The 3,844-nt window shown below is 41.6% G+C and overlaps 1 pseudogene; it reads left to right on the plus strand.

Moving 5' to 3' along the window:
- The first annotated feature begins 3,003 nt into the window (after positions 1–3,003).
- On the plus strand, positions 3,004–3,104 carry LOC136143899 (U6 spliceosomal RNA; annotated as a pseudogene).
- Positions 3,105–3,844: the final 740 nt, after the last annotated feature.

Below are 3,844 nucleotides of genomic sequence, written 5' to 3' on the forward strand. Positions count from 1 at the left end.
ACATTTTGTCTTTTAGTTGAAAGTTGAGACCACTGAAGTAAGAGATGAAGGAACCCTGGAAAGATTTCTTTTTTAAACAAAGGAGCTTTGGAATGCCTAAGATGGAGATAGATAATAAAAGTTTGTGGGATGTGTGCATACATTGCGGAGTGAGTAAAGCTAAATTGTTTACATTCTTCTCCAGTTAGACTTCATTTATCTATTTTTGGCTGCGCTGGCCCTTCATTGCTGTGTGTGGGCTTCGTGTAGTTGCAGCAAGCAGGGTCTGCACTTGGCTTTCTCCCGTTGTGGAACACGGGCTCCAGGGTGTGGGGCTTCAGTAGTTGTAGCATGTATGCTCAGTAGTTGCGGCTCCCAGGCTCCAGAGCACAGGCTCAGTGGTTGTGGAACATAGGCTTAGTTGCCAAAAGGCATGTGAGATCTTCCCCAGTCAGGGATTGAACCTGTGTCTCTGCATTGTCAGGTGGATTCTTTACACTAAGCACCAGAGAAGACTTCCAGTTAGATTTTTGACAGTTGATATTAAAGAAATGAGCTGTGGCCAAGGGGAGAGGAGGTAAGGGCCAAAGGGAGTTGTGGGGAACATGTGGCAGAGGTGACAAAAGGCAGATTTATAGATATGAAAAAAGGAAAACCTAACTGGGAGATGGGAAATGCCAGACTGAGGGGCATTTTTGGTCACTGGAAACTTTGGCTCAGTGGGGCCAAGTATGAACATGGGTGGTGGTGGCAAGCAGACAAGTGTCCAGAGGCTTTGGTCCATGACTCCATGACAGGCGCCTCTCTCCCTTTCAACACCTCCTCAGCCAAAAGCCAACAGGGTTATCTAAGCACGCTCTGATCCTGCAGTGGGAGAATTATGCATTTTGTTCTCACTTTGATCCAAGAGATTAGTGTGTTTTTCACCAAGTTCTCTATGAAGAGGGTGGGAACAGGCAAGATTTAGAGGAAAACCAGCAGACGCAGCCTATCCGAGGCTGTGCTTGGAGGCAGACGGCATTAAGTGAAACTTTGCAGAATGCCAGGACAGGAAACAGCTTTGAGCCTGGACGCAGGGGAACCAGAGCCTGGGGATAACTCATAGACCCAGAATTTTTAGGGTTTTGTATGTTAACAAGCAGTCTTGATCATCATGTGATACCGCTTGACTTTTGATCAGCCAGTGAATCAGACACACTTATTGAATAACCACAAAGTTGTGCAATTAAAGTGGTAAGTTAAGTGTTTGAGCACTTTGTTGTTGTTCAGTCACTAAGTCATGACTGACTCTTTATGACCCCATGGACTATAGCATGTCAGGCTTCTCTGTCCTTCACGATCTCTCAGAGTTTGCCCAAACTCATGTCCACTGAATCAGTGATGCCATCCAATCGTCTCATCCTGTCACTCCTTTCTCCTCTTGCCCTCAATTTTTCTGAGCATCATGGTCTTTTCCAATGAAGCGGCTCCTCATTAAACGGCCTTATAAACACAGGCCACATTTCTTTCTATTTTCTATGAATTAACCCATGGTGCAAAGTGGCCAGAAGAATTTATTTATACCATTTCTAGGATGCTGTTGGCATTGACCTTGCCTTTGAAAAAAAAAAATGTGGCAGTTAATGACATATTGAGCAAAGTAGAGTTAATAAAGCAAGGGTTTAGACATCAAAACATGTGCTAAATCTGACCTGGCTACTGGCTGAGGGATGTTGGACTAGTTGCTTGACCTCTGAATGTTTTCCCCTCATCTTTAAACTGAGGATGCTGTTGTTGATGTTGCTCCCTAAGAGCTCCTGATGTTATGAACAACCCATAAATTGTCAAGGATCATGTTCATGTCAGCTGTTCTTTCTATAATTCAGGGCTATCATCCTTGGTCTCATGAAATCTCAGGTCTATCTAGTCTGGTCCATTGCAAGACTTCTTCAAGTCAGGAATGACAAGTTCTCCATGAACTTGATGGGTGCAGACATACCTCAGGTTCCAGGGAGAGCCCTCTCCAGACCCCACTATCAGCCCCAATGAGTGGTGGGGACTTCTCTGCAGATGTGGTACGGCAGCATCATGATGGGTATATTTCAGGCTTTGGCAAAATAAGCTATAGTTTACATTAGTTTTTGTAAATTACAAACTCCTTCAGAGTTCTGAGTGTAGATTCAATAAGTGTGAAACCTTGATGAATAGAATCAAAGGAAAACCTACTGTTTAAAGAATATCATATGATATTGGTTTTATGTGGACTCTTAAAAGAAATAGTATAAATGAACTTATTTACAATATACACACTATTATATATAAAATAGATAAGTAGTAAGGACCTTCAATATAGCACAGGGAACTCTACTCAATACTCTATAATGACTTATATGGGAAAAAATCTAAAAGAGTGGATATATGTATATGCATAACTGATTCACTGTGCTGAACAACAGAAATGAACACATCATTGTAAGCCAACTCTATTCCAATAAAAGTTAAAAAAAAAACAAGGATCTCATAGAAAAATGGATACAGTTATAAAACATAAAAATAAATATAATATTCAATGAATATAAAAAGTAAAGACTATCAGGTATTTTCCTGTTTTATGAGAGATGAAGTCTGAATTAATAAGTCTTCTCTTTGAGAAAAGGGGGAAAAAACACCCTTCATCAATGATTTTAGTTTTTCAAAAGTCAAGGTCCTTCTCTGGAATGGAGTTCCAGGCAATATGGAATGACAGAGTTTTCTATAATGTCAAAGATGGTCTTCACTGAAGGTAAAATTACATTTCTTTGTTTATTCATTTAACTAGGATACACTGAGCTTCCATTGTGGACCTAGCATTCCTTTAGACAATGAAAACTGCCTTTGAGGAGTTCATAGTTTAGTGAAAGAGAACAGACATCAATGGAACAAGCATAAAACTTGCACTGGGTGCTGGGCACTCAAGGGGATGTGTGGCTTGTGATGGACCTGGTCTTGGAAGGCTTCCCTGAATAAACTCAGGATGAGTCAAACTTTACAGTCAAAAGGGAAAAAGTGCTCACCTCAGCAGCACAGAGACTAAAATTGGAACAATACAGTTAGCATGGCCTCTGTTCAAGGATGATATACAAATTTGTGAAGTGTTCTATATTTTTGCTTAACAATGTGAAAGTGTTTAATGCTAATGAAGTATATACTTAAATTGGTTAAAATGGTAAATTTTGTGTTGTGTGTATTTTACCACAATATAAAAGAGGGTATGGTGTTGGGATGGTTCCATTGCAGACAGAAAGAACAGCAGGTACCAATGTCTTGTGGGAAGAGAGAGCATGGATGAAAGGAAAGCCAGCAGGGCTGGTTTGTCGAGATTTGGAGGATGTTTTATGGCCTGAGATGAGGCCGGGGTCACAGGCAGAGAAAAGGCCATAGAAAATCTGGATGTTGATATTTGTCCTGAGATCAGTGGGAGACTGTCGTTGAGCCTTCGTCAGGACAGCAACAGAAATATGTTTTAAAAAATTACCACGGACTAGGATGGAGAGTGGGTAGAGGGACAGTGGATGTGGCTGACCAGTTGGGAAGTGTCAGGGTTCTTCATAAGAGAGATGGAAGTTGCTTGAACTAGGATGTTGAGGCTGAAGTGGAGAGAAGTGGACATTAGTAAATCTGAGAAAAGTCAGAGGGCCAATGACTGAACTTGTTGAAAGGTTGCTTTGTGGGGTGAGGGGAGAAATCAATCAAGAAAGATTTCCATGTTTCTGGATGGATGGTGGTGCCAGTGCCTAGGGCAGGAACCTCAGGTAGAGGAGTTTGGAGGGGTGATCATAATTCTTGTTTCGGACTTGTTGAGTTTCTGAGTCTCAGGAAGTTTGTGGCTGCCAGTGCAGGGGAGCCT

Source organism: Muntiacus reevesi, chromosome 10 (genome assembly GCF_963930625.1).
Source record: "Muntiacus reevesi chromosome 10, mMunRee1.1, whole genome shotgun sequence".
Taxonomy (NCBI): Eukaryota; Metazoa; Chordata; class Mammalia; order Artiodactyla; family Cervidae; genus Muntiacus; species Muntiacus reevesi.